Genomic DNA, 12,917 nt, shown 5'->3' with positions numbered 1-12,917 from the left:
AGATGAGGTGCACACTCCTTCCCCCTCAAACCCATCCCCTCGTGCCTTGCTTAGGACTTCATACCATGAACGGCTCTGCTCTGGCACCAGCAGTCTCCCCCAGCTCCTGCGTGGTTCCAAGCATTCAGATGGACTCCAGCATCTTCCATCTTAAAAGAAAAGCCACTTCCACCAGACATGCCTGGTAGTACAATAAATAAAAACCACACCTATGCTCTAGAAGGTTAAAAACACTATACAAATATAATGCGTTTTTATTTGTAATGACTGTCAAAGTGATGTGGTTTCTTTGTGTTCTTGAAAACAGTTTATCCTCTAAAGAGTTCTGATTATTTCTCCTGTAGTCATGTTTATTCTGTCGCATTCAACCATCTTTACTTGGTAGATAATCTGAGGTTCAGCTCTTACCTGGCCCCCGTTTGAATCATAATGAATTCTAAGAAGGAAAAAAAAAGAGAGAGAGAGTCAAAGAAAACTTCTTGTTACAGAATCTGATTTGAGAGAGCCAAAATCAGGCACCAGCCACACCCCAGGGCAACTGTGTGACTTCTTGATTATACTCAAAATTCTTAAACTGCATCTGGTGTCTCCCAGACACACTCTCTCACTGCCTAGGCCTGGCGTCTCTCCCCCGGACTAGGCAATGACATGATGAAATGAGCAGTGGGCAGGGAGGACGAGTTGGGTATTAGCAACTCTAAACCGGTAAACATTGTCTTTAACTCTGGAAAACTCAGGCAGATAATGTCTTAACTTTTTATTATTATTATTATGGATAATGTCCTTACAAAAAAAAATCTTTATTGGGGCAAAATACACATGACGAGATTTTCTTTCTTCTTTTTTAGTCTGCCTGAAGGCTGTGTGCTTACCAGAGAGAGAGAGAGAGAGAGGGACAGTGAGGAAGCGCCCCCACATGGAGCATGGTCATGCTGCAATCCCATCTCCTCCATGTTTCTGTGCTGTTGGGATTTGGAGCACACACGCACACACCTGGTGCATAGAACACAAAATTCTCTATTATAACCACTTCAGGTGTACAACTCCATGGCCTTAAGTTCAATCATAATGCTATGTGACTATTTATGTTTTATCTGAGACTAAAAGATATACAAACATTGATTGTAGAATATGTAATTGGAAAAATACAGAGAAGCCAAAGAAGATAGTAGAAATCACTCTTACCTAGAAATGATTGGTTATTGTTATTATTGATTTCTTTATTTCATCTTTTACCTATAATTGTTTTGGAGAGATTTTTGCTATTGGGTCTGTGTGCTCACAGAGAGACAGAGACAGAAGGTGAGAAATCACTCCCCAAGGGAGGTGACCACACCACAATCCTTTCTCCTCTCGTCACTTCTTGGGATTTGAGTTACACATGCACATGCTCCTGAAATGAGATTTAAGCCACTGGGTCTGGGACTCAAATGGCAGTTGGCTACATGGGAGTCCAGCACCGTAACCATAACGGCATCTGCTGGTCCCTCTCATCTATAATTTTAAAGACAGGAGCCAAATGGCAGTAGAGCGCTAGGGTGCAATGCTGGAGGCAGGCATTCAGGGAAGGTTCCCGTTCATGTCTGGAGACTTCCTGTGTGTGTTGGGTATGTGTATGCCTGTGATCCAGGGCTGGCTCAGGCTGGGGGTGGATTGTGGCATCTTTCTCTCTCTTTCTCTCTTTCTTTCTTTCTCTCTGAGTGTGTCTCGCTCTTGGAGGAAATAAACTTTTTAAAAATTAAAATAAATTTAAAAATATAAAACTGGAGTCTTGCTCACTACGTGTTTTGCCACTGACCTTTTCCTCCATCACAACACTGTGACCACTTTCATGTGTTGAGTTTTAAATACGCATCACTGGCTTTGTTTCTTTTGTGGTAAAAATATATTGAACATAAAATGTGCTATTTTACATGTACCATTCTCTGTCTCGCCACAGACTGAAACTCTGAACCCACTAGACCCTGACTCCCCACTCCCTCGCCCCCCACTCCAGCTCCTGGTAAACCAGTAAACATTGTCTTTAACTCTGGGAAACATCTCTTACAAGAATGAGAAAGTTCTCTGCTCCATCAGCAAAGATAATTAGGAAGGTCCCGTAAGCACAAAGACAGACTGGCTTCCATTCATTCTGGAAAGTTCCACAAACAACACAACACCCAGCTCAGTGGGATGCTTTGGGGCAAGAGAACCTGATGAATAGCTTCTTTCTCAAAGACACTAATGCTCCCTCCGCATTACCACAGGGGAAGGCAGAGAGGGGAACACTGTTCTCTCTCTACTTCCTACAGCCTCATGCTAAATTAATTACTTTTGGTGTTTTGACAAAAATATAGTCTGGAAACAGCCAAGGTATGAAACATGCTAATGATCGCATTACACCGTGGGTCCTAATTATGCAGTTATGAGCTCGTCCAGCAATGTGGAACGGAGTACTCGTAATTACATAGTAACTCTCTCTCCCACATCAGGTGACACCCAGGACAGGGGCTGTATTTAAGGAGCATCAGGTGCATCTGCATGGAGGGATGAGCCAGAGTCTGGAGGGCAATGACATGATGAAATGAGCAGTGGGCAGGGAGGACGAGTTGGGTATTAGCAACTCTAAACCGGTAAACATTGTCTTTAACTCTGGAAAACTCAGGCAGATAATGTCTTAACTTTTTATTATTATTATTATGGATAATGTCCTTACAAAAAAAAATCTTTATTGGGGCAAAATACACATGACGAGATTTTCTTTCTTCTTTTTTAGTCTGCCTGAAGGCTGTGTGCTTACCAGAGAGAGAGAGAGAGAGAGGGACAGTGAGGAAGCGCCCCCACATGGAGCATGGTCATGCTGCAATCCCATCTCCTCCATGTTTCTGTGCTGTTGGGATTTGGAGCACACACGCACACACCTGGTGCATAGAACACAAAATTCTCTATTATAACCACTTCAGGTGTACAACTCCATGGCCTTAAGTTCAATCATAATGCTATGTGACTATTTATGTTTTATCTGAGACTAAAAGATATACAAACATTGATTGTAGAATATGTAATTGGAAAAATACAGAGAAGCCAAAGAAGATAGTAGAAATCACTCTTACCTAGAAATGATTGGTTATTGTTATTATTGATTTCTTTATTTCATCTTTTACCTATAATTGTTTTGGAGAGATTTTTGCTATTGGGTCTGTGTGCTCACAGAGAGACAGAGACAGAAGGTGAGAAATCACTCCCCAAGGGAGGTGACCACACCACAATCCTTTCTCCTCTCGTCACTTCTTGGGATTTGAGTTACACATGCACATGCTCCTGAAATGAGATTTAAGCCACTGGGTCTGGGACTCAAATGGCAGTTGGCTACATGGGAGTCCAGCACCGTAACCATAACGGCATCTGCTGGTCCCTCTCATCTATAATTTTAAAGACAGGAGCCAAATGGCAGTAGAGCGCTAGGGTGCAATGCTGGAGGCAGGCATTCAGGGAAGGTTCCCGTTCATGTCTGGAGACTTCCTGTGTGTGTTGGGTATGTGTATGCCTGTGATCCAGGGCTGGCTCAGGCTGGGGGTGGATTGTGGCATCTTTCTCTCTCTTTCTCTCTTTCTTTCTTTCTCTCTGAGTGTGTCTCGCTCTTGGAGGAAATAAACTTTTTAAAAATTAAAATAAATTTAAAAATATAAAACTGGAGTCTTGCTCACTACGTGTTTTGCCACTGACCTTTTCCTCCATCACAACACTGTGACCACTTTCATGTGTTGAGTTTTAAATACGCATCACTGGCTTTGTTTCTTTTGTGGTAAAAATATATTGAACATAAAATGTGCTATTTTACATGTACCATTCTCTGTCTCGCCACAGACTGAAACTCTGAACCCACTAGACCCTGACTCCCCACTCCCTCGCCCCCCACTCCAGCTCCTGGTAAACCAGTAAACATTGTCTTTAACTCTGGGAAACATCTCTTACAAGAATGAGAAAGTTCTCTGCTCCATCAGCAAAGATAATTAGGAAGGTCCCGTAAGCACAAAGACAGACTGGCTTCCATTCATTCTGGAAAGTTCCACAAACAACACAACACCCAGCTCAGTGGGATGCTTTGGGGCAAGAGAACCTGATGAATAGCTTCTTTCTCAAAGACACTAATGCTCCCTCCGCATTACCACAGGGGAAGGCAGAGAGGGGAACACTGTTCTCTCTCTACTTCCTACAGCCTCATGCTAAATTAATTACTTTTGGTGTTTTGACAAAAATATAGTCTGGAAACAGCCAAGGTATGAAACATGCTAATGATCGCATTACACCGTGGGTCCTAATTATGCAGTTATGAGCTCGTCCAGCAATGTGGAACGGAGTACTCGTAATTACATAGTAACTCTCTCTCCCACATCAGGTGACACCCAGGACAGGGGCTGTATTTAAGGAGCATCAGGTGCATCTGCATGGAGGGATGAGCCAGAGTCTGGAGGCTTGAAAGACCAAGACGTGGGTGTAACGTGGGTCTCAGGAAAGCTCCTTCGGGGGAAGCAGTGTCAGAGAGGAGGGCAAGGTTTGGAAGGGAATTGGTAAGCCGAGTTTCACCTGTCAGCCATCAAATCATTATTAGGCTCAAACTCCCTGCAGGCTGCTAGGTTCTGGTCGGGAACAGTGGGCAATGTAAAGAGGGGAAGAGCTACCTAAGATAATGGCAGAGTGGCATCAACCCAGTGCAGGAAACAGAGTACTGCCGTGACACAGCGACAAGACAGACACGCGTTAGGTCATTCTCAGGGTGGCTGCTCTGAACAGGTGCATTGAACATGCAAAGTGGGAGATGAGAAGGATTTGCCTAGAGGGAGGAAATGTAGGGGGCAGAGCGAGAGGAGGAGAGTTCTGGGGAGGAGATCCCAGGAGATAAGGCACTGTGACCTGGCTCCAGAGAAGGCCAGTGTGATCGGACAGGTGGTGGGAGGCCAAGGACTGCTCCTTCACAGTGTCTCAGACAGCATAAGGAATCTGGATTTTATTCTCAGATGGCCAAGAAGCCTTCAGAAGGCTTCATTCGCTGTCTGCTTTGATGCACTTTTTAGATGTACAGAGCGACCTTGAAGGTAGCACAGCGAGCTCACATCTACCCACCCCCAGTTTCCCCATTAGCGTGTCGCATTACTACGGTTCACCTGTCGAGCCATTTAGTGGCACGGTAGACAAGGCAGCTGGATCCCACTTGGCCAGCGAAGCAGTTCGAGGAGAATGGAGGAGAAGGGATTGCAGTGTGAGCGTCCCCCAGGGGGCATGGTTTCTCACTTTTTTCCTCTCTCTCTGTCCAGTGCATGGGCCCTGTGACAAAACTAAATATGTGTGTGTATATATAGTTTATTAGTTGTCACCAAGGGGCCAGCATGGACACATGGTCATTGACTAAAGCCCATACGGTATGCAAATCCCCTGTTTCTGTCCCATGTCCCTCTTCCGTTCCCACCCAAGATACTACGTGACTTGCAGTTGTCATGTCTCCCTAGACTCCTCTCGGTGGCACCAGTTTCCCAGTCTCCCCTTGTCCTTGGACAGAACTGGTTGGGTATTTTATAGACTGTCTTTCAAGTGGACTTTGTCTGATGTTTTTCTCGGGGGTTAATGGCTTCTCAACTGGGGTTGGGTCTTGGAAAGAAAGCCACAGAGATGAGATGAACTCCCATCATGTCATTTCAAGGGTATCTACTATTAAAGTGCATGCCGACCTCAGTCACGTGGCGCGAAACCATTCTTTTCTCATCTTCTCCATGCTTTGCCCTTTAGAAGGAAGTTGCTCCGTGCAGCTCACATACAAGGGGCGGAGATTCTGTTCCACCCCCTTGAGAGAGTATCTCCACACATAATTTGAAATTCTTCAATGTGGGAGATTCGTCTATTTTTTCCTATTTTCTTTTACTTATTCAACCATCCATCGATATCAGTACTCCTATTTATTTACTTATTCAACCATCCATCGATATCAGTATAAGCGCAGACATTGACTTCATACTCTGGATTATATTTCAATACTATGCCATTTATTCTGCTGTTCAAATTATTCCAGTACTGGAGCTCTTTCAGCTGCCCCCCATGTCCCTCTGAAATATCCCCATTGTTCGGTTGCTTGAGCACCTCCTCATTCTCTGGCTCTTCAAGATGTCCCAACCTCATGTGCTCCTTGTCTGGTCTTAGAATCAACATCTCTCCAAGGAGCCCTGGCTCATGTTATTAGAGAATGACACGGAACTAACTGGGCAATGGCTCTTGAGGGGGTTTTGATGCCCAGGGTGGCACCATCTGATTTCACTTTCAAACGTGTCCTTCTGGCTGATGCAAACAGGGTATATTGGTGCACGGCCAGAGAAGATGCTGGGTGCTAGTTAGGAGAAGATGGAGTCATCCAGGTAGAAGCAATGGCCCGGGCCACCCAAGGACATGAGGGCAGCTGGAGATGAGTGCTTGTAGTGACCAGGACCGGCCAGACCGCTCCTGCTGCCCAGCCCCACTAGCACCCTGCCGCGCGGCCCTCCCCTAACTCTCCCAGCACATTCCCTCCCTGACTTGATTGCTGCTGCCCACCACCAGCCCACACCCAGGAACTCAGCCCAATAGTTTAACAGCTCACCCTTTGACCTCTCCTGTGAGCTCCTGGAAGACAGGGTTCAGGCATGGTTTACATCACATCCCCGATTCCCACCCAGAGCCGGGCCGTGGGCCACACACAGGAAGTGCTCATTGAGCTGGGCGTGTGCTCTTCCACAGACAAAACCAACCCGGCTACAGGGGGCACCGTGGTAACCCACTTAAGAAAATAAACTGTTGGAGCTCTATCCTCATGCTCATTTGCATGGAAACAATTAGTGTGCTAATTAAAATGGAGTCTTATCTGTTCATTAAAGTGGGCCCAGCAGGACCTCCAGTTGGCAAGATTTTGTTGGCAGGAAGTTCGAGGCTCTCTGGTAGTAGAAGAGAAGCCATTTTCATTTCTCGTCAAATGTTTCATAATTCAGGTGGCTGCTGAATCTGGCCCTCAGCGTAGCGGGTTCATATTAGCCAGGCTGGCAGGCCCTGGTCACCCCATACCCCCAGAATGTGTAATCCTTCTCCAACACCCTGGCTTGGCTGGAGTCGGCCTTGCTCCAGAAAGGAAGAGTTTGTTGCCCAAATTAATAGTATAAACAAGATTTCAGAAGGGAATGTTTAACCTACTTAAGAGAACACACTGTTTTCAAGCAATTAGTACTATTTGCACACAATGAATGAGCTAATTGCAGATAAGCCTGATTTCTGCATCAGAGGGACCCTGCAGGACGGTATCTGGCAACACTTTGCCAACGGTTGGTTTGTATCACCACATGTTCCTGAAAGGAATAATGTAGCAATTCATTGAAAGCAATCCCCTGTATTCAGATTTCTAAGTAATTCTCACCAGGCCTTAATGCCGGCATCTATAAAATGGGGTAATGCCTATCTTGTAGGGTTGTTAGCAGACGTTAATGAAAGTTTTTGTACCTAAATGGAAGCTGGATTTGCTCTGACCTTCTCCTAAACGTGGTGGGGCTCTGGGCTCAGCCGCTGATGGGGACTACCGGGCCCCCTGCGGACTGGGCCCAGGCCCCCTGCCAACTGTGTTCCCAGCATGAGAGCATCATCCACCTGCCCTCTGGGATCAGCCACCTACTGGCTGGGAAAACTGGGGCCAAACCTCTCTACATTTCAATGTCTCTTTATGGAAAGGGAGCTGGATGAATTAGTTTTATGGTTTTAAGATTTTTCCCAATTTTTATTTGCTTGGATTTTGTAGGGGAGGTAAAACTTCTCTTCTACCCTTCTAGGTTCAGTGACTGGGAGTTTGCAAATTAAACAAAAGACAGAATAATAGGAGAAAAGGTACCACATTTACTGGTATTACACAATGTGCCCATTAAGTGTTACCCTTCGGGGAGCTGAGCTGTGCCGTGTGAAATACTTGATTCTTTGGGTCCAAAGGTCTCTAAGATTAGAGACCTGCCCCCAGATATGAATCAAAGCCACAAACACAAGTAAAGGCAGAAGAGAAGGTTTTACATTGAAAAGTGAAGGTTTTTGTTGTTGTTTGGAGATGTTTTTGCTATAGGGTGCATGCCAGAAAGAGAGCGACAGAGAGACAGAAAGTGAGAAATCACCCTCCAGGGGGGATGGCCACACCACAATCTCTTCTCCTTTCTCCTCTCAGGATCTTGGGCACGCACGTGCATGCACCCAGCGTGAGTTTAAGCCACCAGTTCTGAGACTCAAACTGCGGTCAGCCATATACAAGTCCAGCGCCCTTAACCACTATGCCACCTGCCGGCCCCTTGTTTTTGTTTTGTTTTGTTTTTAACAGAAAAAGAATACACACACTAGAAGGCGAGTAGGCAGCAATTAGAGGACAGCTGTGCTGGGGATGGGGTTAGATGTCAACTTTTATTTTGAAGGGGCGGTCTGCCAAAGCGGGCTTCTTTGTTTGAATTTATGGGCTTTACCTGTGCTCCTGCACTTCTTCTCAGGTGAGGAATCTAATTGCCCAATTGTGTATGCCCTGAGTGGACTTGGAAGGTATGAGTGTTGACATAAGGACCTTCTGCCTATATCAGTTATTGCCTGGGGTGGGAAGTAGAATGTGGGCCAGGCATCCTGGTGAATTCCTGTGTGCATGCCAAACAGCTGGAGGAAAGGTTATAACCTTCTGTAAGTTCCTGGAAGAGAGCTTAGGTAATAGAGAAATAGAGAAAAAAAAAAAAAGAGAGAGCTCAGGAGCCAGTAGGTGGCATGGTGGTTAAGGTGCCAGACTCCTACATGAATGACTTATAGTTCGAGTCCCAGACCTGGCAGCTTGTTTTCTCACTTCCCCCTTCTCTCTTGTGTGTCTCTTTCTGGTGAGTGCACGTGCCCTATAGCAAATTTTAAAATAATAATAAATAATAAAATAAAAATAATTTCAAATTATATGTGTGTGTATATGTGTGTGTATGTATGTATGTGGGAGGGAGTCTGAAATACCCCCTGATAAGCTGTCATTGATGAAGCAGATGTCCTGTCATTATCTTAAGACTGCTGCCCCTATGGCTACCTATAACGGACATTCACAGAAAAGAAGTGGAACTCGAAGCAGGCATGAGACCTGAGGGCTCATATAAACTCTTACAAAAGAAAAGAGGCTTGGGCTTCGAAAGGTAATCAACTGTGGCTAGGAAAGACGCGGGTTAAGGAGCGAGAAGGGCTGTTTCAGTCAGAGCTGTCTATGCAAACTCCTCTTGCGTCAGCTCCCTGTCTTCGATAGTCACAGTCACTCTCCTTGTCCTGGTACAGGGTACAGGGGGACTCCTCCTCAAAGGGAAATATGTGCTCTGGTTTCAGGCAGATGAGGGGGGCCAGTGAACCCTCCTGCCTCTGTTGATTTTTAATTACATTCAGTATAAAATAATACTTATGCCAAATTGGTATATTTTGAGAAGGCATGTTCGGATCCCCTTCAATTCCAAGTGGCACCCCAACAGATATGCCCCAGAGTTTTACTGAGCTAAGAGGTTCAGCTCAAAGAGTACTCCAGAGCACTCCAGCTGAGATCCCTCTAGCCCGTCGGGAGGGGTTTTGCAGCAATGCTGCAGACCTCTGGAAACCCAGGTGGAAACGTGTTTGTCTCTCCTTCATTCATTCCACAGACACTTGTTAAGCACTCCCCACAGGCCAGACACTAATTTAGGCACTATGAAAAATAATAATAAGTCAATGAAGACAGTGATTTTGGATGGCGAGAAATACTACAAAGCCAACAAAACAATGTGCTATGATAGAGAGGTTTTCATTTAGGTTCCAATGAAGCAAACTCCAAGGAAAGTACTGAGTCGAATAGTCCATCGAGGAGGTATTCCCACAGAGCATGGGCGGGGCGTGTGAAGACGAGGCAGGGAAGGAAATCAATAAAGGATATGGGGCCAGACCATGGCACGTGTACAGTGAGGTGCTCTGAGAGGCTGACCTCCGTGGGAAGGCTCCAGGTTCATGGCTGGAGGCGTCCCTGAGCACACCAGGCTTTCATGTGGCCAGGATCTGAGGCTGGCTAGAGCTGGGGGTGGATGTAGTATCAAGACCTTGGTTAGAGTGCTGTCTCTCTGTCTTTCCCTCATGGAATAATTAAATAAACTTCAACAAGAAGGGTGTATGGAGGCAGCTAGGGGGCTCAGTCCTGTTGGGGAACTCAGAGAACCAGCGTAAAGCATGTCTCAGAGCTATGCCCCCTGAGGGCTGAGAATGCTGAGGTATCTATTCACTAACTCCCATAAGCCATTGTTTGAGGGTGCTCTGGGACAAGAGGGAGGTGGCAGTAATTCCCTGGCACTTCTGCCAGCTATACCTGGGCAGCACTACCCGGGCACCCAGAGAAAGCCCTCGGTCAGGGCCAAAGGTGCTGGTCGTTGAAACCAGTGCACCCTGGATGTTTAAGGCCAAGAAGCTCCATACAGTGAAGTCATGGCTTCCCAGCAGAAAGTGTGGGGATGGGAAGTATCAGCTTCAGTAGTTTCAGCTCGATTGCTAATGTCTCTCTTCTCTAGAATTCTCCTTGGGGGTAGTGACGGTGGGGGGAAGGTTAATGGGCCATGAAAGTATGACGAGTTCTTTTTCTCTTTTTCTTTTGCAATAATTTCAAGTTTACAGAAGAGTTGCTTTTGTGGGAACCAGCAGTTAGCGTAATGGCTATGTCACTGGACTCCCATGTAGTCGACTGCAGTTCGCGGCCCGGACCCAGTTGCTGTGGCTTAGAACTCATGCCGGGCGCGTGTGCGTGCGTGCCCAAGATCCCGAGAGGAGAATGGAGGAGAAGGGATTGCGGTGTGACCATCCCCCCTGGGGGGTGATTTCTTGCTTTCTGTCTCTGTCTGTCTGGCGAGCGCACACACCCTATAGCAAAAACCTATCCGAAAAAAAAGAGTTGCTTTTGTTTTATTTTCCTGAACCTTAATATTTTCTGAACTTTTTTCCCAAGAGCAAATGAAGGGGTGTGTCTTTGTCCCAAAATTGTTTAGGATTTATTTATTTTCTACAAATAAGGACTTTTCCTACATACCTGCATGATAACCATCCACGTCAGGAAATTAATTTTGATACATTTCAACCAGGCAACCCACAGACCCCCAAATGGTCTTGATAATGTCCTTTACAGCAAAATAATTTAACCAGGATTAGACATTGCATGCACCACTCAAGGTTAGACTCCATCAGTCTGGAGCAATTTCTCCCACTTTCATGACCTGGACACTTCTCTCAATTTCTTTCTTTTTTTTTTAAATAATTATTATATTTAGCTTTATTTATTTACTTACTTATTTTAATTTGACCAGAAAGAAACAGAGCAAGAGAGAGAGACAAAATAAGAAAGTAAGCCACCAGGTCCTGGACTCAAGCCATGGTCGGCCATGTGGGTGTCCAGTGCCCTCAACCACTACGCCACCTGCTGGCCCCTCTTCTCACAAGTTCAAGTCAGTTACTTCATAGAATGTTCCCGAATCAATGTTTGTCTGATGTACCCATAGTTAAACTTCAGTTGTACATTTGAGCGCTACCGTGGCTGTTTCTCTGCACCTCATCAGGTGGCACATGGCTTGGATTTGTCCCATCACTGCTGGCATTGATCACGTGATTCAGGCAGCATCTGCCAGGGTGTTCCATGCACATTACTCTTTTTCCCTTTGTAATTAATAAATATTTTGCGGTAAGGTATTTTGAGACCACGTAAGTATGCTATTCCACATAGCTATGGTTTGAATATGTCCCCAGACATTCATGTATCTGGACTTGATCAGATGGCCTGAATGGTAAAGATATTACACAAACTCTTAATTCCTTCGTGGTGTCCCAGGGTAATGCCTGGCGGACAGAGATTGGTTCATGGTGATTGCATCAGAGGCAACCGTCTAGTAAACAGGCTAATGACGTTCTGGCTCTTGTAAGAAGGCCTTAGTTGTTGCAAGAGCTGGTTGTTATAAGAGAGGTCAGTCAGGAGCTTTCTCTCTGCACACCCCCACCATCCTTCTCTTCTGTCAGCCCTGTTGTAAGCTAGGACTTTGTATTTTCCAGCACCAAACTCGTGATTTATAAATAAACTTCTATCATCTTTTTTTGAGACTATTTTTAAGTAGTTTTTGCCATAGGGCATGTGCACTCACTGGAGAGAGACAGAGACAATGAGAAGGAAAGTGAGAAGTCACCCCCTGGGAGATGACTACACTACAATCCATTCTTCTTCCAGGATTTTGGGCCTGTATGCACACGTATCCAGCATGATTTTCAAACCATCAGGTCTGGGACTTGAACTGTGATCAGTCATGTGGTAGCCTAGCATCTTAACCACCATGCCACCGGCTGGCCCCATCTTCCACCATCTTTATGAAATTACATAGGCTCCAGTATTTCTGTAAACAAACAAACAAACAAACAACAGCAACAAAAATGGCCTACGATGCACATCCAACTTTCACCCACAAGTTTTAGCATCTATTGATATTTTTTTTTGAGAGGTTTTCACTATAGGGTGCATGCGCTCACTAGACAGACAGAGAGAGACAGAGAGACAGAAAGCGAGAAATCACCCCCCAGGGGGGATGGCCACGCCACAATCCCTTCTCCTCCATTCTCCTCTCGGGATCTTGGGCACACATGCACACGCACCCAGCGTGAGTTTTAAGCCACCGGGTCCGGGATGCAAACCACGGTCAACTACGTGGGAGTCCAGCGACATAGCCATTATACTAACTGCTGGTCCCCAACATCTCTTTATTTTCTAACACAATGAGAGGAAGGGATTGTGGTGTGGCCATCCTCCCCGGGGAGTGATTTCTCATTTTCCCTTTCTCTCTGACTCCCTCTGGAAAGCACATACACCCTATAGCAAAAAAAAAAAAAAAAAAAAAAAAACAACC

Source organism: Tupaia chinensis, unplaced genomic scaffold (assembly GCF_000334495.1).
Source record: "Tupaia chinensis unplaced genomic scaffold, TupChi_1.0 Scaffold000146_1, whole genome shotgun sequence".
Classification (NCBI taxonomy): Eukaryota; Metazoa; Chordata; class Mammalia; order Scandentia; family Tupaiidae; genus Tupaia; species Tupaia belangeri.
This window is presented reverse-complemented; position numbering follows the sequence as displayed.